Source organism: Aphis gossypii, chromosome 2, assembly GCF_020184175.1.
Source record: "Aphis gossypii isolate Hap1 chromosome 2, ASM2018417v2, whole genome shotgun sequence".
Classification (NCBI taxonomy): Eukaryota; Metazoa; Arthropoda; class Insecta; order Hemiptera; family Aphididae; genus Aphis; species Aphis gossypii.
Genome location: NC_065531.1, coordinates 18,014,622 through 18,041,971, shown reverse-complemented (window position 1 = coordinate 18,041,971; position 27,350 = coordinate 18,014,622).

Sequence of the window (27,350 nt, the reverse complement as noted above, 5' to 3'; positions counted from 1 at the left end):
CACACTATTTTACAGAAGTACATAATTTTTAATAATTTTTTTTAAAAAATGTAATGCATTTAAGTTGAAATTTCAATGAATAGTTTTTGAGTTATTCATCGTAAGATGCCTATAATATCTACCTACCCAATGATAAAATACTGTATAATAAAGTTTTTATTTCATTCTCTAAATAAGTTGCTTAAAAAATATTTTATAATTTATTATACACCTAATTTTAATCAAATTATAATAATAACTAGAGTTTTTATTTTTAACTCATCATACAGTTAAAATTAAAACACAACGCTTGATAATTTAAAGACTAATAAATTCTGGTTTTGATTTAGATATTACATAAACATTTTCAATAAAACTATCGGCTTATTCGGCTTAACAATTAATTACAGTAAAATTACAATTACCATATCTATATATATATAATATTATATATAAATGATTATTGAATAAAATTAATATTATACACCTTAATAAATTTTAATATACAAATTGAATAATGATAAAGGAAGAATCAGGCCATTTTGAGGAAGGAGTGATTTTTTGGTTTCAATTAGATATTTTTAATTTTGTTCTAGATAGAGTTTCTTTGACTGTTTTAAAATACGCCGGCCAAATACACGCATCTTAAGAGTGATATTATATTATCAGCATATAATGTATGTTTAATATAATAGAACTGGGATTAAAATATTATGGTCTTATATGCTATTATGAAGTATGAACATTTCAAAAGTTAGAATGAAGAGAACAACGTGAATGAGCATTCTCCATGAATTAACCTGTATAATGTACGAATAGTCATGGTCGACTGTTGAACATAATGGGTTGTTAGTAGCATAAAATAAATTTAACAGATAGCAATAATTAAAAAAAAAAAAAAAATCCGAAAATAAAATAAGTATTCGTATCGCGCGTGAACGGCAGAAGACGTTTGAAGTGTGTGGACTGATAACCAGGTGAAATAAGAACGCTACAACTATATATTTTACGGATGAAGTCGTATACAGGCAATTATTTTAATTCCGAATAAAAATGTCAAGAAAATGACGACGACAACGACTGCGACTAGAGGCGGAGGAGCACATTATTATTATTATTGTCATTGTTATACGCTGCCGCGCACACACGCCACGCACATACTCGCCGAGATATTAATCTAAATAATTGTCCTTGTAAGAGGACTAGTTTTCGTTTCGTTTCACTCGGAAAAACTCGGGGGAAAATTGGACATTTTTATATGTTATATACATGTGGTGTATAATACTCACAATCTTGATACGATTGTGTTCGGTGCCTAAATAATACGTAATAATAATATTATTATCACGACGCGGTATTATAATTATTTATTTTTTCCTTCTGCAGGCCGACCCTCCCGTCCTACACTCACCCCTCGGACCGCCGCTTCCTACCTTATCGTCAAAGCTATCACTCACACACCTATACATGTTTGTATTCCGAAAATAATAATAATTGGTACGTATTATATTTATGCGAGAGTGTGTGTGTCGTGTGCGATGTTAATCGTAACTCTCAAGACCAGCAGCCTGTAAACGAACCGTATTAAAACACACGAGGATCAATTATAGGCACGACGATGAGTCGACGAACGGTATGTAATTCTGTGGCCCGGAAAAGAATAGATGAAAATCGTCTCCTAAACCACGTCACCGCTGTGCGGGTTTGTTATAAATATTCTAATAATGCGAGTACGAGTTCATACATGTGTCAGTATATAGATATAATATTTTAATAACGACGGATTTTCGTGTCGTTTGTTCGATGTATCCAGTTGATGGCTGCAGCTAGTACACACGTAATAAAGTATAATATGTATAATTATTGTATATATTTATGTTATTGTGCATATCTAAACATTTTCATAGTTTAAATAATTTGTTTTTTTTTTTTTGGAACGTGCAAGTATTATATCTATTCCTTATTTTTGTTAAATTTGAGTGTGTTTTTTTACTATATGTTTAAAACAATATTTTTAATTTTATAAATTGTACATCACCTAATTATATGAATATATTTTTTTTTATTTCATCGATAAAACCAAAACAGAAAAATATTTTTTTACAGTAAAAAATACAGCATTACTTAAACTTGATTCAGAATATGTAAAATCATATTTTTAATTTTTTTAAAATCCCAAAAAGTTGAATTGCAATATTATTATAGTTAATTAAAATATATACATACAAGTTATAGTAAATGTTATTATAATATGATATAACACTATCGGTTTTGATTAAAACGATATGATATTATATGTACCATAAAAACCCATAGAGTTGAATATGTATATAATATTATGATATCAAATGCAAAACGTGTCGGCGGAGTTCACGCGGTTTGTATACGCAAAAAATATATGAGTTATAAATCCAAAATGATCGCAATAAAGCCTCGTACGTCGAAAACTTAAAAACGTTTTTTATTTTAGAGGATCAAATGTTTATATTACATAGACGAGAGTTATATCGTATCATTCATCGGTGCATGCCACTAAAATACGACGCACGGTTTGACTGCATGATTTACAATTGGACCAAAAAACTTTATCTTTTATCCCTTTTGGATTTCTTTGACTGTATATATTATATATATTATGGTACCTACTCGTGATCTCTGAAAATCCTTTTGGACCTGAATAATAAAAATAAAATAACCTCCCGATTGAGGTCACAAAGAAAAACATAATATTTATAAATTTTCGACGGGACGTGCACGGTGCACCGTAAGTCCCATCTCGGAGAGATTCATATTATTCAGCTACACAAAGCGACTTGCCGCATTTTTCTCTCGGCATTCGCTTGAAAAATCGCGAGAGTGAATTAGCTTAAGATTTTCAATTAAATTATGAATAAAGAGAAGAAATTGACCTCAGAAAAATTTTTTATTTCAAAGTGATAAATTAAAGTCCGAAAACAATACGATATTTTTGAAGATATTGTTTTAAAGTTGTTTATGAATAAAATTAATTAAATCATATAATTGTGTTTATTATTAAATTCGTTAGTACCAATGCATATTCGAATACATTTCCAAGTATTTTGTAAAGCGAAAATTGTTTAAAAACAAGTTTTCAAACGTACAAATGATAATAATACACGAATGAATTATAAAAATGAATTAAATTTAAGTTGTTCGTATACGAATATATAATATATACATATATTGTTAAACCGTATTAGTATTTATACCTAACATACATTTTTAATGTAATCCGTGCGATTATAATTTACTAGGTAAAAGTAAAACAATTGTTTGTACTTTATATAGTATAGGTATACGCTACACACATGATATGTTTATACACTATGCAATACGTGGTAAAATGTTTTTTAAATGAGTCATTTTTTATATACGTATATTGTATAAAACAGTTATAGTTGGCATTGTATATATTTGAAAATTTACTACATAATATTGTATATTTGTATATTATTTTTTTGAAAACAGTTTTCTCTAGAACTGAAATGTTCACACGATGTGTGTAATATATATATATAGCGTACAAAATAACGATCTACCAAAATAAATAAGTTAATTAATATAGAGTCGACACACTTATAATTATATTTTGTATATAAATCAGCCCGTGAGTTCGTTCTAAATATGTGTGCAATATATATATATTGTGCGTTTTTACGATTAAAACTTTTTAACAACAGTTTTAAGTGAATTAAATGTATTTATTTTACGATTGTAATTTTTATCTTTGTTTTTTTCCCATTTTAATTATCACTGTCAGAATAAAATTTACATACAAAAAGAACAGTCAATACAGCTAGGGGCTATGAAATGCTCTAAAATCTTGATAAATTTCTTTGCTTTTCTCGAGTATACACATCATCATAATATGCAGTATAAATAGTAATATATAATATTTAACACTATATAGTATATAATATTTTACATTGGTATAAGTCGCATAATATATTTTATATTATACCAACTTTGCAGAACCATTAAATTTCGTAAACTTCTCAGACTCGACAATGAATTGCAAGCTATTTATTTCGTTTCGAATCGGTAAAATTTATTGCAAGAAACAATATTGGTACTCGTATCTATAGTTATAATATATGCTCAGCAACTGAGTTGAAATACTGATCATTCCTATCTATAAGTAGGATTTCGTTCTCGACGTTCGCGATTGAGCATAAATTATTTTTCTGTGATTTATTGAATACGCAATATCGCTATATACACCGTTGTTATGCATCACGTTATCATAATACGACGATACGATGAAATACGCTTTTTGTTCAAAAATATATTTCAATAATTTACTAAAACACAATAAGAGGGTAATATATTTTAATTTATGCTATTAAAACCTTTATGCGCACATGCTTCCTATCGCTTTTGGCTTGGCGCTTATAAACGCGCCTGATTGTACATAATATACACACATATAAATATATATATTATATATATAACGTACATTTAAACTTAGACGTATGTCTATAGTATATAAATTATATACTTATTTACCTATTATTAATCGTAAATGTTCTATCCGCAGATAACATGTGTTACGTGTCAGAAAAACAATGAATCAGAGACGGTTTATAAAGAGAAAACCGGCAATAATATATAATATATAATATCACACACGACACACATAATATTCTTTAAATAATAATTTTTTCCTAACACTCTTCAGCGTATACCCATCGTATATTATATATGTATGCGCAGGTTTTAAAGTTAAGCATAATACATAATAATATATATATATATATATATATTTATACCGATTACCTAGTCTTTAAAGAAAATACCAACAAAAATGATTTATTTGCAGTATTAAAGAAAACAGTCTCGTGAATATATATATATATTTTATATAGGTATTATAGACGCATGTGGTATTGTGGTATGTATAAATACGTGATTAACAATAATAGTTATTATTTTTATTTTTTTCAATATTCTTTATCGCGTAGTATATACGATTCTCGCACACTAAATTTGAAAAATTGGCTCGTTATAAATTTCGTGTTACGCCACTGCACGTGTATCTACATAATAATAATAAAAATAATATTATAACATAATAATAGCGCAGTCCGCGGTGTAAACATATTTTTCCACCGTTCGATGGCATCAATAATTCAGGTGTACTCGTCGTGATTTTTACTTTTTATTTTCTTTCCAATAACAATACCAGGAAATAATGCCGAGTGGTTTCGAAATCGTTTTCGAAAATCTTATTCTAAATTATAACACACACACACACACACACACACATACACACACGTGCTACTTTGGTACACATATAAATATAATATAAACACACGCGACAAAAATATGATGTTTGTTTATCTGTAATATAATATATTGTATTACTACAAACACAGTGCGTATGCAAATGTTTTACGCATAAATATTTAATTTTTTTTTTTTTAAATTTAAATTTTGTTTATTTATTATTTTTTGCACTTGATCCATATACTATATATATAAGTGTGTAGCTTTTATTATAATTAACTGTTTTAATAATAAGGAACATTCCGATACATCAAGAGGAAATAATTTATTATTTGTCGAAAACCGAAGAGCAATAACCGATGTATTTGGTAAGTCTATACATTCGCCACAGTACCTATAATATGAACACCGTTCACATAATACGTATAATATATTACTGCTGCTGTTGCGGTGTTCGATAAATACGATTGATTGTGTTCCTACGTCCATTGTAACGCTGTAAAATATGCAGCGTATTCGATGCCTATAAGTTTGACCGTGAACGAAAAAACAATTTAATAATATTTAGGGAAGCATGTACGCGATAAGAACTATTTCGTAAGTAACGCTTATTCAAATATTCGCATTTCGTAAAGGTGGGAATTATACGTAATTCTAGAATCTAGGACGAACTGTATATTGATTTAAGTGTTTCGAAATGTATTGTATTGCACGTACATATATTATAATAGAGGTGATTCAAAAAAACTAAACCGCACATTGCTTAATATTATAATAATATAATATCATTGATTATAAATGTATTTATAATCAATGATAATATAATATACTAAAGACATCTGTTGACTCGGATATATTAAAGTTATATTAAATGTATTATATAGGTTAAATACCGTTTTTATGATGCTAATATTCATTAAATAAAATCGTATTCGAATCGTGATTTATATATAATATTAACATCATTCATCACTACAGTCAACAGGAAATACACAAAAAAAAAAAAAGAAGAATATGTAAATAGGTACATAATATATATGATACTAGCTAATCGTATATTATATATGCTTGCATCATGCATATTTACGTATTTGTCGTATCTATTACATATATGAGTTATATATGCTATATATACTAGTTACAAAAAAAAATTTACATTATTTGCCCATCAGCACACCGATCCCAGAACAATTAGCTATCTGAGCTGCGGATTAATTAACGTTTTAATAACCCTGATAATCCCACGGCCGACAATTTTTTCGACAGTAATTATACGTACAATATATCATCGCCGTACGTGTATACGCTTGAACAGTGCTATTACATAATGTTATACCTAATATGCGAGTTGTACATGACAATATAATATTATGTACACATCATATCTATAGGTACCTACATAGTATTATAGTATATTATAATATATTACGATTGTTTCTCTATAGAGACGACTTTTATAGAGATCCTTCACTCTATCACTGTATATACAGGTACCTATATCATAGAGTATCTTATATAGGTTTAGGTATAACATAATATATAAGATATGTATTATCAATTATGTATACGGAATACTGTTCTTAAAATACAAATTTTTGGTTTAAGTGCAATACTTCCCTGTTGAGCAAAAATGCCGTAAAAATAAATAATATATTAGTTTTGAGAAAAATGTATTTTTGTATTTTTCATTTTCTTACACCTGTTCTTTATTATTAAATTTTTTCTATACTATTTGATTTCGAATAAAAAAAATTTAAAACACATCCGCCTGAATAGTATTTTTGACGAGTAATACAATGTAATAATAATAAAATTAGTATTATTGACGTATTAAACTATCAATACAAAATTATATGACAACACATTTACTTCAAAAAATACCTTTATTTTCGATTTATGGCACATTTGCTCAGAAGGGCAGAATACTCGCCCATGATGTCCATCTACCTGCCAAAATACCTAATAATATAACGTTTCCGGTATACAATGCAGATGACAAATCTTACATCCAAATATTACATAATATATTTTTAGAACGATGATAATAAACCATAATGTATTATAATATTGAAGGTAATAAGTTATTTCGCGGAATATCGTGTGGTAAAATGATCCTCTCACCCACATAATATTGCCGTTGCGGAATTATTTGATATTCGCGTGAAAAATATGCAATGTGCGTTATTCGTACACGTGTTATTTGAAAACAATTCTTAGAAGCTCGTTTTTATGAAAAAATATTTTTCAAACGTAGGTACACTTTAAATATCGACTACAAATAATGTACCGCAAAAAATAATATATAAATAATATATATCATACAGATTATATTACTATGTTTATGTCACATTCAACGCGTACACTGCAGTCATATATACGCGTATATTATCATATAGTGATGATATAAAAAAGATTTTTTCTTTTTTTTGTTTAAGCTCGAAATGTGAAGTATTATGTTATTAAAAGTAAAAGAGTGGCATACTCGACATGTTAAATACGTGAATATCATCATCATATCTGCGTCGTCGACATGGTGTGGGGAAAACAGGATAAAAAATTGTTGAAAAAACTTTTTTAGACTCGTACCTAAGTTCGATTTAACTAATAATTGGTTGAAGGTATATGTATTATACATGTACAGTTTCATTTGATCGTTGTATTTCGCTGAATTCGAACATTTCAATACGTGAGTAAAGCATTTTATTATATTCAAAAAAGAAGGGGGAAAATGCATGTCTAATGAAGTCATCCTTAACTTTTAATTAGTCAAACATCACTATCTCTCCATATAAATTATAATAAATGTAAACAAAGTTATATCATCCGGTAGATTTATTTATTTTTACGTGGAATTCTTATAGTATACGCGTTTTATAAAGCAAACATTTTCTTTTCAACTTTCATTATTAAAATAATTTAAAACTTGCACATTCTGTTTTAATTATCAAGTTTCACCTATTATTTCCAGTTAAAATATTTCTTAGAGAAAAAAAACCATGGAGATACCTGGACGAGGGTTACTCGGAAAAACTTAATTCGTAATTAAAAAAATATGTTCACCTATATATAATAATAATAATAATATAAGCCGGAAATTCGCGACTGCACTGACGTTCGGCCTTATCATAATATATACATATTATAATGTATACCTCATACCTACGCGCGTCACAGCTTGGTTTTATTCAAGTGACGACTGAGGCATCAGCACCAACGGAAGAACAATATTTTGCAATATTTCGACGTGAAAGATTCTAAGTAGATTTAGGTAAAATAGGTATATACGTATAATATACATATACACGAATACGCGATGTACACTCAGAAAATTGGACATTAGCGGTAAAAAGGCATATTTCATCGGCTATAACCCTCTGAAGATTATTAGCGCCGTGCGTAGGCGTATCGTGTAGCGTTTCGTCATTACTATTTATGAGCTTCTCGAACAAAGGGGTCTGATTAAAAATAATTGCGAACACTAACACCACACCCTTTCTTTGTTTACGCAAAAAGATCGAGGAATTAATGGGAAAAGGGCACAAAAAGGCATGCGTATGGCAAATGTGGAATAACAAAAAAAAAAAAAGAAGTAAATGGCAGTCGATGTAGGATTAAAAAAGAACAGAAAGGTAACAAAAATTAAAAATAAAAAAAAAAAAAACAACAACAACAAAATAACGAAAAAAAGTAACGATAGTCGGACGATAAAAATAAATCAAACGGGGCGAACTAAATTTGCGTATATATACACGTAAGATAAAGGGTCCTCTATACTATACTGGAAACAAAAAAAGGGTTCAAAAGATAATGGTTTATTTTTTTTTTGAGGTTACGCCAGTTTTTTTAATTATTTAAATTCCGACGGTATCGGTGAATCTTTGTTCGCGCGTGAGGGTGAAAAAAAACGTCCGCGGATATTTTTTGATACACAAGATTTAGTGCGACGATCGTTAAAAACCGCAACATCAATTCTCAAAATAAAAAAAAAAAAGAAGGGGATAAAAAATAAATAAATACTGAAATTAAATAAATGTCCACCCCTAAAAGTTGTGGGGTTTTTCCGGTCGTTAGTGGTATGGTATTATTTTTTTTCCCCAAAACGTGTGACCGTAATCGCTATATTCCTTTGACCGCGTATATATACGTGTAGCCGTAGATCGTGCGTAAAATGTGTTGTGTACATTATGATTGTAAATAAATAATATCCATAAAAGCTTATATATCACCGATTGATCTTTTATTTTGTTTTTGAATTCAAATATATAGTTATATTAAACTATACACAGTTACAATTCGTACAATATGATGTATAGGTTCCTTACAAAAGTATATTCTTTTGATCCTAAAGAGTACAGGTTCATTTTAAAGTAGAGTATATAATTACCAAATAAGCGGTCTACACTTAACGGTCTTTTTTTTTGGAGCAATATTCGCAAGATTAAACATCCCTTTTTCGGTTCAAAAACAATTTTTTAATGTGTGGTGAAGTATTCGACAGTATACTATTTAACTACTTCCCAAATGACGACAATACAACAGCGCATTAATTACACATATGGTGGTCAAAATGACAAGACGAAATCCGATGGGAATATTGCTCAAATAGTGTTCTAATTTATATTATATTCACCTGAAATTTTGTAACATGAAATTGGGACGTGATCTGCAATCTGTTTGCAAATATTTAAACTCAGGTTTTCTATTACAAACGCATAGTTATATTATACTCGTATTATTTATGTATATAAATAAAATATAATATGGAACTTATATTAAATTTACATCTACTTGAAATATGATGTGTATGTAATATATATATATATTATATATATATATATAATTTGTACGATAACCTTATATGTTATAGGCAACGGCAACGGTGTATATTATAAAGTGATGGGAGGGATGACAAGGGCAAATTAAACGAAGCCACTCGACTCGGTTCAAAGGGACTTTTTTTTCTCGAAAATTCCGAACCGTTGAATTTCATAATAAACCACTCGACTGGCCTTTGACGGCACGCCGGAAGATACTCCTTTTCGGTCACTCTTAATATTTAAAAAAAACTTTGTAATATCTGACAGCGTATACACAATATTATACGTACCTATAGGTATATAATAATGAAATGTGCTCCGCATCTATAATAATAATAATAATAATAATAATATGTACATCACCGGGTCGTCTCTTTCAACCGCGTGTGCTCATCGGACTGCAGGGAATCGTCGTCGTCAATCGTTTACGTCGACCGGAGGTTGACATAAAAAAAAAAAATCTAAATGAAAAAAAGAACCGTTTCAAAGGCCGTGTAATTGTATACGTTTTAACAGCAGCAGTCGTCTCCGCCCGCGCCGCCGTGAGTTTTAAGGATCACACGAGCTTGTTTTTAACGATTTCGAGGTCGTCGAGGGTAAAAGCCCCATTCAAAATATATACATGTTATTATATGCGGTGGTATACACGCATAATATACACGTAGATGCCTATTACACACAACGGTTTATGTGATGATAGCGTAACGGTATGTATACGTATTATATTTAAATATATATAGGTACGATGATTTTGTATAAAAGTTCATTATATTTTCATCGTTAATTTCGCGTGTATCTCTTTGCTTCAAATAATCCGTTTTTTTTTCCGCCCCAGTATCGTTGCGTTTCCAACAGATTACTCGCGGTTTTTTTTCAGGTTCACTTATTCGTATCGTAGGTACACGCCGCGTCTTCAAAGACAGATTTACGAGTGCTGCAACGCCAACCGCAAGTTTAAATGAGGATCCGAGCGACCGGGATTTTTAAATCTTTTTCGTTAATTAACCCGTCGTCCCCGCAGTGCAGTGCCATTTATACCTACATCCTGCAGGAGCGGGTGAGATTATTTGCCTGCATAAGGCGATATGCTATTGGTTTGCACACCGTGCTGGTTAAGCGTGTCGATATAATATCGTGTATAAGCCACTTAAAGCTATTATAGCAGTATATCGTATTATTACATCCCAGTCCACCAATGCTGAGACTAACTGAAATTCACGTGTGACGACCGAAGAGCTTACGGAATTTTCAAAAGCCGATGTTATATGTACTTACAACGGTTGTTCGATGGCAATTGTACACGTCAAATACAATATCACGTCTAAATATTATATAATGTCGTGTGTACCGCGATGTAAGTGGTATACGTTTTGAGTGAAATTAATGTGGTTATATTCTTAGTTCGTGGCATATCATAATTAAATGACTACCTATCAGACAAACCATTTTAGTGTACAAGATAGGTTACCCATTTCACATGATAATATAACGTATATCAAACTGCAGTTGTCAACTATATATTATAGTATATACCCATAACACGTTTATTGCAATGGGTACTGTTTAAAATTTAGTAATTTCAATATCAGGCTTGGTTTTATAGTTATAAATTTGTATGGTATAATACGCATATAATAGCTATTAGTGTATTTTATAATTTTCTATCAAATTTCACAGTAGTGTTCGTTATGATTGCTATTTTTATTTAAATTTAGCGAATATTATTAATGGCATTTTTAATCAGATGAGATATCTAAATATACTTATATGTTTGTATCAGATGCATATAAACATTTGTAGCACGGAAGTGTTTACAACACAAACCATTAAAATTTTTGGTAAACAGTGTGATCTTTTTTAAAATGTGTCGTCATCTGGCAACATAATTTTTATTTGAATGTCGGGCGCTCTGTAATTTACCATAACATTATATACACTCTCTTTTTCATTCACTCCATCTCGTCACAAAGTTCTCTCTCGAGTCCATTAGTTTATAGGTTTATATGGTCCATACAAACAGCTTTAGTCGTATATTATATTTTTATACTATTTTATAGTCCCAGACGGAAAATAATTTTTGTCACTTTTTTTTAATATACATGCATTACCACAATCTCAAACAAGCCACGCGCGTGTGTACCAATAAAGAAATAATATTATACATACGACATCCGATAGAACTCGGGAGATGGACGTGTATAAGTTTATTTAAACCGAATAAATAATATAATGACATTATAATTAAAATTAAGTGCGCTTTGCCCATATGCTTTTATCGTGTCTTATGTCAAGTTAATTAGAAAGAGATAATCAATAAACGTGCAAATGATATAGGACCGAGCTGCGTATGGCATTTTTTTTTTTCAAAAAACGTTTCCCCCAAACTTCTCTTTTCCTCTGATACGGTCAATCCATACATATTTATATAATATGTCAATGATTTAAACGTAGGTATTTGTACACATATTTATGCACATAAAGACACACGATAGTCATCCCAAATGACGATATACTGTTGTACAGAAGTTACGGAAATCGATAAAATTGTTCGGTACGCAGCTCTATATAATTACACAAATATGGTCTGCTGTGTAATTGTTGTTATGGACGAGCACAGCTGTTGAAAAAAACATTTTGTGATGCTACAGGATCGCTGTATAGGCATGTTATATTTACATATATTTATTATGTATACAAGGCGGCAGTCCGAAGGGGTTGCTACTGTGCAGCGTCGTCCTGTATACCGCGTGTATTATTATTATATACCCTGCGAGTGGCGGACAAGTCTCGACGGCGGTTTTTACAATAACCTCGAGAGCGTACGTATATACATGTATATAATATCGCCGGCAAAGATAAAAGCTTAAAAGTGGCGGAGAGCTTATTTAAGGCATCGGAAGTCGTAAACAGTGGCGGCAGCGGCAGCTATGGCTTTTGCTCGTGTATACATATATATATATATATATATATATATACGAGTATATTACAACCGCACCATCGCCGTGTCTGTGTACCGCGCGTCTCGTTGCGATCGGGTTTTTATAGTGTAAACGGAGAGAAAGGGTTGGTGTGTTTTTAGGGTCGATAAGGGATTCGGCTTGTCATAAATATTAAGAGTGTAATTTTGTCTTTTACGGGTGTGCCTTATCCCAGAGGTATCGTCTGCCACCGTCGTCGCCACTACTGCGGCGGAATACACTTACCTATATATATATATATATACATATACGCAGGAAGGGTGGCGAAGAACAGTGCAAGGGCGAACGAACGAATCGTCCATCGCTGACGATCACAAGGAGAGGTGGAACGGGGAAAGTTCGATGGAAGAAACGGCGAGAACGAGAAAAAAAATAGTCCTGCACCCCGCGGATCATCACAGTGTTTATTAAATTTTTTAATTGGACGTTTTTCCGCGCTCCCGATCCGATCCCCTAAACCCCTATTGAAAGACCAGATGAATATTACACGCCATTTAATATATTATTGTATAAATAACGCGAGTGTTTACCTATTAATAATGTTTTTGCACGATATTGTACAATATTATGTACACACTGAGTATACCAACACACGCGACGTGTAGCAACGTTTGTATCATACAGTATGTATGTATGTTATTGTAATCTTTAAAATTTATATTATTTTTCGATAATGCTAAGCGCACCTATGTGGGATTTAGTTTGAACAAAACACCAAAAAGATTTCAATAAAGCTAAAACGAATATATATAAATACATAATTATTTAACACTATATTTTGCGTACGTGCGTGTACTTTATAGGATGTATAACCGAGTACTCGACTTAATTACGATGTATACACATCATCGTTAAAATAAAATATTATAATTGTATTTAAATAAAAAGTTTTCCGACTAAACATTAACTACGTTCACATATATTATCACAAATCAACAACTACTGCAAGCATATAATTATTACAACAAACGCGAGTTATACTATGTATATATATATGTATATTGTTTTTTGGATACTGTTAACTTCTTTTTACGGCCCTATTTTTTTCGGTTTTTTTTTTTTTATTCTACGTCACCCCTCTCGTAAATATCATAATGATATTGCATTTTTTAATTACTCTTACAATATAGACGACTGATTAATATAAACGAGATAAACGCTCGCCCAGTATAATATTAGCTATATATGATATGAAAAACTCGCGTGACGGCGAACGTTAATGCGTATAGTTTTATCTGAACGTTATCAAACGAAACTATTATACGCTCTTGTTTCGTACAGTAACGAATTTATTAGAATCATTTGTTTTTTTTTTATAGTTATTATTTTTATTATTATTATTTTTTTTTGTTTTTAGTTAAACGACTTTTAACCTCCTTAGTCCTTACATCAGTAAATTGGAATACGTTCGGTACATGCCACTGAATAATTTAGATGCATTACGGAAAAAATTAAAAACACAAAAATTAAATACCTACACAGCAAATTTATGTACAAACGGACAAACGGAGTGTTATCTTTTAACTAGTTTTTGCAGAAGTCGTCGATTAAATATATGGACTGGTGGAATAAAATTCTAATTAAGCTTTTTGTCAAACAACGATTTGTAACAACCGAAGTAAATTCTCATCATCAGTAGATATTTCTATTTTATAAAGGTATAGTTATTTATCAATTAGATACGATAGTAAAAACAATAATACTAAGTTGTGAATAAAATTAGCATTTAATAATAACAATCAACATAATAACAATCTATATAACTGTTATACAAATTCTACAGTAATGATGTTCTCAAAAAAAAAAATAGATTGTATAACTTTTTAAAGTTATGGATAGAAATAAGTACAATCATACTACAATGAAAATCGTGTTGGATATATGTATGTATCTGAAAATGCTAGGTTTATAATTTTTAAATTAAATGATTATTTTAAAAGTGCAATATTAAAAAAAAACATACGTTTACAAAATGTCGAATAATCAAAATTTACACATGCAGCGAGAACGTCGTCAATTTTTATACGTTGATTGAAGTATATGCGCCCAAATATATATGCAGTATACATATGTCTCATACGTTATGTATACGCGTTGTGTTGTTGTTTCCACAAGTAAAAATAAACAAGCATTGGAGACGTGGAGTATGCAGGTATGTGCCGCACACAAAGTTTTGTTTTACTGAAGCGTTTTTTTTTTTTTTTGAACAAAAAATGTTTTCTCCAGTTCAGTTTTGTTATTAAATATTCCTTTATTATCATTTACGATAATATTCAACACGATGACGCATGTTTTCACAAACTTTAAGGAAAACTCTGAAACAAGAATTTAAATAATATAACAATATTTAACGTATACATACGCGCAGGTAAATGAGGGAAACTGTAGTGTACGAACGAAGGGGAGGGGGGAACGAAAATAAAATCCACACATCCAAGAAAAACGACGAAAGTTGCGGCGAATATCGACGAACGTGGTATACGATATGATAGTATTATTATAATGGCGTGTACGGACGAATGAACTGCGCAAATAATTAGTAATGCTCGGCAACAAAGCAGACTGCACCGTTATACCTAATCCGTGTAGAAGTGAAATAAAATGGGGGAAAAAAATGAACCATTATATCCGATCGATCCTGCAGTCGATCGTGACTAGACCGCCACCTCGCACGAGCGTATTATAAAATATAGACGCTGCGATGGACGATGCGCGAAGAGATTTGAATACCGCCGACAAAATGTGTGTCCAAGGCGGAAAATAACAGGTTTCCCGCACAATGATTGGCGTGCGCCCGTGGCCCGCCGATAATGATTATTCGGTAGATCGACGACGGACGGACGGGAACACACACGTCGTCGTCTTCGGATCAATCGTCGTCGTCCTAAAAGATCATCGCCCAATTCGCACAACACAATATTATTATTACGCTTTAATGTTTGTGCGTCTAACTGATAATATTATGCTCCTGAGCAGGCAGGTAGTCGGTATAGGTATACATTTACGCCCACGACGAAGTCGCGTCGGCGGCTGCGATACCGTTTTAATTGTTCCGACCGTGTATAATTTTTCCATTTCATTCTCACCTATTATTGCTCACACGCTGTAGTTAATATAATTTATATTTATATTAACGACGACGTGTGCGCGCGTTATAAACCGTGTGTAGGTATAGGTAACGAATCAAATCGCAGGAAAACGTGAAAAGAAACATTACTCAACGGTGCGATAAAACAATGGACGATACTTTGCGGAATTGATGATTTATACCATATCGCCGACTTTTCTGTGTGCACGGTGCATACATAAATTACATCGAACGTCCAAAAAAAAAAAAAAAGTCTCTCTGTGAAAAACTTTCATTATTATAGTGGCACTTACGTAGATATAACATAAATTCAATGCATTTATATATAAACATACTAGGCCATTAAAATATTATAATATGGTTCTCGCGGGTGATATAGCCAATAGAAATTTTTTTTATTACTATTATTATTATTATTAATTCTTAATTATTTCGTACATTAAATCGGTTCGACAAATTATCTAACCAAACATTACAATATTATCGATAAATGTATAATAATATAATTTGTATATAATATTGTACATTACAATATTGTGCTTGACGACTTTTTTCGCATTTAAATTTCGCACGTGTTGACGGTGGAATTTTTCTTGTACTACGAAAATGTCACATAATAATAATTATACACAAATATATATATTATGTAGGTTTATTTTTAGACAAGTTAAAAAAAAATGTGCAATATCGACAATAATATTGTTCACTGTTTAATATTTATCATACCTATACAAAAATACAACCTACCTATAATAACAAATAGCTATAAAATATGTATCTTATCAGTTTATATTTGTCGCATTCCAATCATTCTGATGAAATCGTAGAGAGAAGATTTATTTTTATTGTATACTCACTAACAACCTAAACCATACGGTAAAACTATTTTATAATCGACGATTTAAAATAATGTTTATAAAAAAGTGACGACTATCCATACGAATGAAAGGGAAGAGCTGATTACAACTGTTTGGGTTAAATAGTCTTTATACTTACTCCACTGTATAGTCGTACACCATCAACAAAAATAATTGGTCTCGATTTTGTCGTGGTTGTAATCAAAGCATCCGCATTAAGCTCAGCTATCGAGGGGATTTTGGAAAAAACCCAAAAGATACAAAATTGAAACTTAAGGATCGATTGGTGTATTTATTATTGAGTCGATAGTGAATAATTTAACAACAGTAGCGATACATAAATTGTATGATAGGTATAATGTGCTTTTTCTCGAGATTCGGAAGAACATTAAAAATATATTTATTCATACATACCTATATAAGTATTTAAAGTATTAATAATTATTAATATTGAGATGGAAAATAATGATTTGGTGTATTAAAAGCTTTAGATAGTTACTGAAAACACCATTCAACCATTGTCGATTTTATATTGATGGATGAATATTTTAAAATTGCTGTTGTATAGTATTAAAAATGGATAATTTAGCAGGAATTCAACGACGAATATTTAATATTTCTATTCTGCAGACTAGTCGTTACGACTGTATTATAATAATATAGTAGATGTATTGATAACTCACGAAAATAAATAAATAATAATGTACATACTAATCATAATACGTATTATATATTATTATTATACAAAAGGTATTTTTCCTTCAAATTGTTTGGGTTTTATTTCAAATTATTATAATTTTAAAACATTTAGTTGTTACCTACATAATTCAGTTGTGATTAAATAACACCATTTTAACTTTTTGAAACGTATAAACATTTTTAATACAGCTAATATAAATACAATAGATAATAGTACATTTTGTTTGGTATTAGTAGGTTTAGCTATTGCATAATAACTACGTGTAACGAAAAACGAAATACAATTTTAACCTTTGATTACTGAATATTTTGTTACGAAGAATAGGTGTTGACGATAATTGTTTTCTTGGACGTATATTTGGATCGCCATTCTTCTTAGGTAAAAATGTAAAATGTTCTAGTATTACAAATAATAGATAAACCAATAAACATCTTAAGATATATTGACAAATAAAAACTAATAAGTCAGACTATAAAACATATTGTATTACAACATAATACGAATATTAATAATTGTGCTAAGATTCAGAATTGTATATTGAAAAGCAATCATTAAAATTGTTCGCTAAAATGTCATCAATGGCTGTGGATCAAATTATCATTTATAGGTACATCACTATTTCCCAAGGAAGGTTTTTGAAAAAAATGAATTTATTTTACACTCTTATCGTAACGTTTTAAAGAGTTTTTTGCTGTTACTCGTATATTTATAAGGTTAACTTCCGTTTTTTCTTCAAAAATTTGTAAGTATCTAAAAATATAAGTATATTATAACAAAAAATAAAATATTAAAAGTTTATGAAAAAACCGAAGTACGGCTGATATGAAAAAATTATGAAAAACACAGTATAAATCAAAATGTAGGTTGGTGGAGGTAGGAGGTACACTTTACTTGAAACTTGGCGATAAATTATTACTCTAGCATGGTTATGATTAACATATCTTTTGTGTGTAGGTACATACTAAATATTGTAACGTCAATGTGTCCAAATATAGGTACACTACTTATAAGTATACAGGCAAATTATTACTGGGCTGTAATTTGGCTGACATTTTTGTTTCAGTCCTTGCACAAACTCGGTAATTGCAGCCGAATATAATTGCGCGACTATAGATTAAAAAAAATAAAAACGTATACGCGTGTAAATACCTATATATTCGTACGCCGCATAGGTGCACGCGGGGCCCCCTTGTGACCTTTTAATACGTTTATGTAAATCCGAGTAATTAATCATTTTTATAATGCGATTTCCCTGTTGATCGGCCGGCGATAAGTACACGTCAGGGTATAAGCCATAAAATTCGATGAAGTCCGTATTTACGACGTGGGAGTGGTTCTCCGGGTCTATATATATTTTTTCTTTTTTTTGATAACTTAATCAAAATTAAAACAACGGCAACTTAATGTACATATTATATAATACTATTAACTCAAATTACTAAAAAAACTACCTATTACATAGTTAAAGGCGTTCACCGAAGTATAATATGTGCGTATTATAGGAGACATGTTTGAAAGTTATGACTTAATGAGTGTTGCCGTCCTTTTACCTAATGCAATATTACAAGAGTATACAGGGTGAAAATCGATTACAACGAAGTCGGTTGATCGCATAATAACGATATTAAAACAGATATGATGATATAAAAATAATATCGAATTGTACTATAACCGAGTGCAAACATTGTAATATTGCTGCAGTGACGTCATTTCTGCGCAAAAAAAAAATGAATAAAATAAAAAAACAAATAATCGCAGGCTATGCAGTTAATATCGACTTACTGGGCACCGCACATCATCTAATACACTCACACACATACGTACGCGTTTCGCTGCAGTTGCATGCGCGTGGTCGAACGACTTTTTACCTCGTCCATCGCTTCGGAAATACCGCGTGTCTCTAAAACAAAACGAGAATAAAAAATTAAACAGTAAAAAACGGCTTCCACTGCAGCACACACGGCTCGTTTGTCGTTCACCTGCGTTCGTCTACACGTTATATACGTATATATTTATTATGTACGAAAACCGACGTATTTATACCTCTACTGGTTATATAGCAATACTTTTACACGCTCACATATAATCACTCATAAACACACACACACACATTATATTCGTTTTCCCTGCAGCGGCAGCAGTAAATTTATGCGCGCGCGGAATATTCCTTCGTCATCGATACGCCCACCGATATTATGCGATCCGCACACGCCGCCGCCACCGCAATGCCATTGTACATATAATATTATAATATACACGAGCGAGCGTAATAATTATTATTATTGCCAGCCGTCTATATAGTAAGTGTATAATATAGTAATTGGAGACGTCTGTCACCTGCCCCGTCGTTTTACCCGTCTTTTTCACTCCCGCACGCCTCCGAACTCTCCTACACACACACACAAGGTTTATTAATAAAAAAGTATACTCTTTATAAATATATATGGTGTTATTATAATATGCTCAAGACGGTATATAACTATACACACACACAGACTTGTAATACAATAATAATTATATAGACCGATCGAAATGAAACAACGCGCGTATTATACATTAGGTAGGTATAGCGCGCGTGTTTCTATTTCTTTTTTCCGTCTCTCCGCACGCGAGTCGTCAGGTGCTAATGATGTATACCACGGCGAATATAATATTATTTTAGCGACAAGTGCACCCCGAAGGCGGTAACAAAAAAAAAAAAACTGCCCAACTCGTACGATCGTCACTACATTACTTGTCCTCATCGAATACACCGGCAGCAGTCCAGAGTCGTCTTCGATAATCCATTACAGATATATAGGACACGGCATTGGTATATAATTAGCTAATGCCACACGTCGAATTTTATAACGCGACGGCGGCGGCGAAGACGAGTGGCACACGTTATCGCGACAGCGTGCCTGCAGGCTGATGTTTCTGCTGTTGCTGCTGTTGCTGCTGCTGATCATGTTTTTTAACAATATTATACAGTTATTATAATTGTCGACGAATATTCGTGCTCGACAGCCGTTGTCGTCGGTGTGTGATGTGTTTTCATCACTGCGTGTCGATTTCCTAAATGGTTTACGTCCACGCTGCACAACAGTGTGTGATTATTATAATATACTTCGCGATGTATCGATAATCGATTAGCATTATACTAGTAAAAAACGAACTGCAGCTGCTGGTGACTATACACGCACAAAAAAAGCAAATCGATACGTCTGATGTGCTTCTGAATTCTTACACACAGGAGTTCATAGACAATTTAATTTTGGTTTTTCAATAATACATGTGATTTTCTATAAATAATCGTAAAAAATTATTTTGTTTTCCGTGGTTTTATTATATTATATAATATAATACCTATAATCTATATTATGTAGATAATTTCACTATAGAGTCTGCCAAAGTGGTCGGACCCGTAAACACACCGTCATCAACTCTGCATAATATTGAGTGTGATCACCTGTTTAAGAATTTGTCACTAATCTGTCGTGCAGATATTAAACATCACACGTATATACAATATTACAGAATTATATAATACAATAACATAGGCACTACTGATAATAATATTTTCTTTTTCACCCTCTTACACAGTTGAGTGTAAAATCAGTGTCGTCGGCGTGGTGTACACTTCTCTCTTTCAATACAAATATATATATATTTAAGATATTTCCCCCATTTTTTTTTTTTGATTTTCCTTCCGTCCGGTTTCCCTCGTCGACATCCCTTCGGACACCCTTCGACACGGTGTAATATCGAGAGGGATATAAAATAAATATTGACTACTACAAAAACACAGTATATAGTAACTCCACTCTCTCGGTTGCGGTGATGACGGCAGTGGTGGCGATCCTATGCCGCGTCGTTGACGACCACGGTATGTATATATATATACATCACGCCACTTGTTGCCGGTTGCAAACCCCTTCGCGTACCGCGCCTATATAAACTCAAGTATATATATATATAAACACGAGGGCTGGCACGCGTGAGTTCGTCACTGGTCCGCTCACTAGGCCACTGGGTCAGTGTGCGTCTATCCGTCGGACCCTCGCCTCCACCCATAATAGCCACTATTCGGGGTGTATAATAGAATAATTTTGTGTGTGCATAGGGTGCAGGCATTGTGATATACATAAAATATATATATCCTTGTTGCAATTCTATGGTCCGTTTTAGCTGCAAACATGCGGTTCGTGGTTTATAAAACACTCACTCAGAGCCATATGGCGTTATGTTTTGTCATTGTGCAACGTATTGTATTTGTGTATTTATTGATATTTTATTACATATTTTTAAACATTTTTGTAAAAATAACACGATGTAAGTAGTTATCATTTTACTAAGATAGCAGTATAAAGTGCAATTACAATATTAAAAAAGAAATAATAAAAAAAATTAATATTTGCATGGCCATTGCTAAACGATTTTTATTGAACACTCGTATATTATATAGATTAAGCTTTTATTTTTCTCGGCTATATTGGAGTAAAAATCGTCTTCAACGCCTTTAACAACGATATTGTTTGTTATTAATTTATTCGAAATCGGTATAATTGTTGGTTTCGTTGATCTCTCTACGAATATGATAAATCGTAAATATAGTCCGATTCGTTTTAATTTATTAAAGAAACATTCTCCAGACTGTAACTAATATTATGAAAAGAAATAATATGCATATATTCAATTATTAAGCTCGAATAAGTTAGAATAAATTCAAATGATTTTATTGCAATTAAAAATTAAAAAAATAAGTTATGAAAGCGTAACAAAATGAACTCTGTGCCTTGTGGGAATTTATACGGGGTTGGTTTATGTAGAGGGTGGAAAGCGATAGCAATTCAACATTATAAACATTGCAGAAGCTCATAATCATAATAATATACGATAGTAATATAAGATGAGTATTTTGTATGTATGTTGCGATGATGGTATTGAATGCGCCAGGAAAATCCTCACCAGCCGCCACACCGTCCGCAGACCGGATTAATGAGCGCCACGGAATATGTATTATTATAACGATGAGGCGGCGGTCGACAATTGACCGGAAATTAATAAACTAGACGAACGTTAATATATAAGCCAAACTGGTCATTACGCGTTACTTTTTTTTTCTTTTAAAATCCTCTTCGTTATTATTATTGTTATTATTATTTATTGCAGAGTGGCCGGCTATATTATGTACTTGTTGTAAAACACACGTCAACTACTTTCGTTTAATATTATCATCGTTATAAAATAATATCGATCGACATTGATAAATTGCCCGGTGTATAGTAGTTATACAACACGATGTATCATAATGTTTTATACGATACGAATCAGCTTTAGACCTAGACCTATAATAGCCCTCGGCGCTTATATTATTATTCTTGAACACCGTCGTGATGGCGTTACCTATATGTTAGATCCTCATGAATTTGCAGCAGTGCAGTGAAATTCATACTTGATTATTGTCATCCCCGCGCGTTACAAGTTATGTACGACGTGTACGTTTATTTTGAAAAAAAAAACTTACCGTTTACAAATATGTGTGCGCACGTTCATCGTGATTTATGAACGGCCAAACCACTCTTGCCAGTAGTTAACTGCAGTTGAAATTGTATCGTGCTCACCCGTTTAACCAGAGCCATTGGATAATTTATAGTTGCGCCGACTCAAACGGATACAAATAATCGCCAAAATCACTCATGCCACGTCCTCGTTATAGGTCTACGGTTACTGTAGGTTACCGGTTTATACTAACCTAACACATGCGGTTGTATATTCTGAGTAGAGCTATCATAAATGTATATTTTAAGTTTTTCATGTCAGAAGATACTTTTTTTTTTGAATTTAAGACTGCAGGTTTCTGATAAAGTAATCAGATCAACAATATTGGAACTTCAGATGTTTGAAATGTAAAATAATTCTAGAACTTAAAGTTGTAAGGAATACTAAAAATATTAAAAGAAGCTAGTATATAATATATTGTTATAATAATACGAGACTTAAAATACTTGGTATATAATGTTCTATCTGATATTTTGTTGATAAAAATTAGTTGAACATTATACCGTATTACTAAAATAGTAAAATAAAAATAAATTATACTTATGTCTTGTACTAATATATTATGTTATATAACAGCATTATGTTTTCATAATAAAATATCCTTAGAAAAATAGGATGATATAGAATTTTGGCTTATTATTGAATTCAAATTACGAGGTCAACTCATAGACACATTATAATATTGTATTATTTATATTATACAGCAGAGCGGCTTCCTCGAAGTTTTTTTTTTTAATTAAACGGAATGCAATGAAAATATGAATTTTGCTATCGATTGCTTTATTAGAAGAGGGGGATTTCATACTTTGTGTACGAATGATGTACCTATACGTATATATACAGGAACAATATTATGTTTTATGTTTATCGCTATTATTATTTGCATTCTTGTAGTAATACGTAGACGTCAAACACAAAAAGTAAATAGTTTCAAAGTTGTTTTTAGTTTGCGAAACAAAACTATTTATTTATTTTTCAACTATTTCTTATGCACTACTGAAGGTATATAAGCCACGTCGGTCTGATTTTTTTTATATTATACATCCAAGCTAGTCCATAATGAAATTAAACGAGAATAATATAAAATAATTTATCTCGTTAAAACGCATATTTGTTGATGATATTATATTTGGATAATAATTGTTTTTACTGAAATCTGGACGTATACAGCTATAATGTTTTAATGTTTAATAATTATGAACATTTTAATCTTAGATAGCACGCGTACCTATATTTAACATCAAAAGAATACAATTCTGGTGCAGATATATACAGTTTTCTTTTATGTCCAATGCGTGAATTCATATATAATACAGACTGATTCACCAAGCATGCTAACTTATATTTTTATTTTAATAACGATTTTATTAAAATTTTTATTTGAATAGTTTTGATGTATACTTAAGCACTATGATTTCAAATACTTAGATTTTTATACCGTTTAAATACTGCCAAATACTAACTTAAGATAACTGTTTTAAAAATGTTGATGCTTTAAATCGAGTTTTAAGGATATTATAGGTTATTAATAATAGTTGAGGAAAATAATATGGAGGACTAGAAGGTTATTTGAAAATTTTAGAAATATATTAATTTATTAATATTGTAATATTGTAATAATTAGTAGGTATTAGATCTCATTTACCTAATAGTTTATGTTAGTTACCTTATTTATAATAATAATATAATCATTATATAACAATATAAATTTAAAAAATCAGAATTTTAAATTAATTTATTGATAATGTGAACAATAATCAGAGTGAACGTGCTTTGTAAATTTTATTGTTCTGTATATGTCACGATATTTTAGTCAGTGATCGTTAAAATATTAAAAATCAACAATTTTTAAACTTTTAAAACGTCGATCGGTGAATAATATTAATAACGAGAAATATCATCAATGAAACACTATTACTTTTATTGGTTATTAAATTATTATGAATAATAATATTATTAGTAATATATTATAATTATTACACAAACGCAGTGATTAAAAGTTATTTGAATGTGGTTATTATATTATATTGTTTGGTATACTCTTTTTATGCCAAGGGCTCGAGTACAGCAGAGTGAGCGAATAAATTAAATGATTTTTTTTTAAGGTCTCGTCAACTAAATATTTAAGATTCAATTTTTATAATTCGAAACGCATTACATTTTTATGCGATTCTTCTTGCCTATGTATACGTTTATACGTTTTTATAATAGTGTAATAATTCCGAAAGAATTAGTTATAATGGGCGCGTCATTATACCATAAGAGTATCATTATATTATACACTGTACAGTAACTTTAACACCAGATAATACGTTTCCGGTTATTAAAACACGTATACATATATTATTATTATTCGCGAAAGAAGTAAATCATAAAAATATAATATTAAAATATATTTATATGCGTCGTATTATAATATATACGTATATACTATACTAAGTGCACACTATATGCGTGTAACCTACCTATGGTCTATTATAATTGACATATTTAGTGTGCACTGTTCACCTCGCAGATATTATTATACTGATTGTCCAAATAATTATATTACACACATATTATTATTATGTTACCCATCGCGGACTGTGAAAAACGCTTTGATACTATTATTTTCACGACGGTGATAATTATAATATATTATTATTTAAACGCACACCAATTCAAACGGACTTCGTTAACGGTACCGATTTTCGTAGGATAATATATTTTAAATGTATATATTATTATATCATAATAATATGCACGCACAACGCAGTTAGGTGTATAGGTATAGTATGGTACGTATAAATGGTATAATAAGTATAATATGGGAATGAAGTATATGGTTTTGATTATTTTATAGCCACGTACCGAGTTACGCGTTCACGCCATGCCGGAATAAGGTTTTTAATAATTCTTATCGTCGAGCTATTGTTACGCACTTACATACACAAAATAACAAATATATTGTATATGAAATAGAACGCCGTCGCGAGGTCAATCAGAAGAATTTTAAATTGGTCGCGTATAGGTATTTAGAATACAATGTAAATTATTATGCTTGCGGATTTTTACAACGTAGTTCTGCCTACTTATAAGTTGCTACAAAGAAACTTATTTTAGATATTATATGCCTATCGGAATAATATATGTTTTTGAGTTACGAGCGTGTATTGTGTTATTATTTATTTCAACTATACAGTAGTAAATAGTTGTATTTAACGAAAATTCTTAAAATTATCAATACATTGTATATAATATAATATGCGTGTTGTTCGCGAATTTCGTAGATATAATCTTATTCGATCTACCGATGTCTGGCCTTATTAATAGTCATTAATAATATTATTACGTTTATTACTAAAGCAAACATGTGCCGGCCGTTGACCTAACGTTTCGGGTAAACTGCACGAATAAACCGGCAATTATAATATTTAAGTTAATTATTCTATAATCCATGTGTACCTACGTACCTATATTAATTAAAAATAAAACATTTTTGATTTAATCTCTATACGAAACACGTAACGCCAACGACACAAGTAGGCCAACAATACTGAATAATTCGCCAATTGTCTACTTACCGGCATTGATTTATTACCGAGTAGTAGATATCGTGTTTATAAATAAATTGTCTACGATTAATACAGTGATTACAGGTATGGCAATCACTTTTTAGAAGTTATATATTATAATATATGCGTTCAGAATGTAAAAAAGTATACGTAAATGCATCAGTCGAAATTACAATATTAATTGTTTTAGCGATATCGATTAGATCAGGGGCACCTAACCCCACGGCGCCGGTTCCGGTCAGTAAACTGACCGTTATTATTTGAAAAATATATTAGTTTTTAGATAATATTAAAATGAAAGGTGTTTATTAAACAGAGATGTTGCTAATTAGAACAATTAGGTTGGACGAACACTAACAAGAGATATTAAGAGCCAAACAAAATTCCAAACTTCTAATTAAACGTCATGACAAAATATCACTTTTTTTTCTTTCATGAATGGTTATATATTATTATTTTAAGACAGGACATATTATACAGACAAATTATTCAAATATAATCACCTAACCATGAGCTACCAATTGTAATTTCTTTTGTTAATATTATTATAATTTTAATGTATTGTGATAAATCTATAAACAGTTTAAAA